The 977-nt window shown below is 34.2% G+C and overlaps 1 protein-coding gene and 1 pseudogene across 1 annotated transcript in view; both read left to right on the top strand.

Moving 5' to 3' along the window:
• LOC119581684 (rhodopsin-like) overlaps positions 1-977 on the top strand; it is a 17,834-nt gene that overhangs the window by 10,959 nt on the left and 5,898 nt on the right. The gene's annotated exons all lie outside the window — the stretch shown is intronic.
• Positions 911-977, top strand: part of LOC119581679 — a 19,923-nt pseudogene continuing 19,856 nt past the window's right edge.

Genomic DNA, 977 nt, shown 5'->3' with positions numbered 1-977 from the left:
AGGGGCGGTTACATCGGCTTTCAGCAATTCAAAGCTGAAATATTGCAGTGAAGACAATATGCTTAGCTTACCCCCAGAATCTGTTAGGTTAATTATAGATTTTCTGGGTGATAAAACTGAATTCGATTCATATTGTCCTTATCTTTTAGTATCTTTCCTTACGTATATTTTTTCTAGTTTAGCATTGTCCTTAACTGATACGTATCTGTGTATTTTTTAATCAATTTATGAAATTCAAGTTCTGGTAAAGATGTTAAAAAGAAAACTATCTATGGCATATAGCTTATGTATGTTTGTAAAATATACAGTGACAATGCTACAATTAATAAGTATTACCGGGTATAGTAATTGGGATATGGTTTTTGATACAGCTGGGTTAGAACATTCTCAGCACTAAAGTTTCATATAATAATAGTAATAATATACGGAAAACACAACAGAGGAATGACTATAAAGAATCTTTTCCAAATAAAATCATACAAAAAACGTGTCATAAGGGCATGCAATGAAGCACGGCTACAGTGAGAAAGTAAAATTTATCTGTAGATCTCGAATCAGAGTTAAGTCCTAATCAGCATTTTTTTCTTAAAGACTAGTCTGACTCAAAACGTCACAATTTAATTTCCTTTTCTAATTGTAACAGTACTTAAATTCATCTCTGTTTACATGCTACTCTGTTTACATGCTACATATTATGCATGTACAGAGAAACAAATGCGTACATGTAGATACGTACCTTTTTGTGGAAATGGATTGTTTTCTTTAGCTTCCTTAATTGTAAAGGGAACTTGAATTAACTCCTTTTACAGTGACAGTGTCAGATTTGGGTAAATCGAGTTATGCCTTCATACTTAAAAGCTGTCACGTCTCACCAGAGCGCAGTTACCTGTCAGGAGTTCCGACTCAGCAGAGGGACCTGAGTTTAAAGTAGTCCTTGGAAGTTCTTTGGCTCAGTTGCAGGGTCGTTCTAAAAGGAA

This window comes from Penaeus monodon, chromosome 15, assembly GCF_015228065.2.
Source record: "Penaeus monodon isolate SGIC_2016 chromosome 15, NSTDA_Pmon_1, whole genome shotgun sequence".
NCBI lineage: Eukaryota > Metazoa > Arthropoda > Malacostraca > Decapoda > Penaeidae > Penaeus > Penaeus monodon.
The sequence above is the reverse complement of the archived record's forward strand: the minus strand, read 5'-3'. Positions and strand labels throughout refer to the sequence as shown.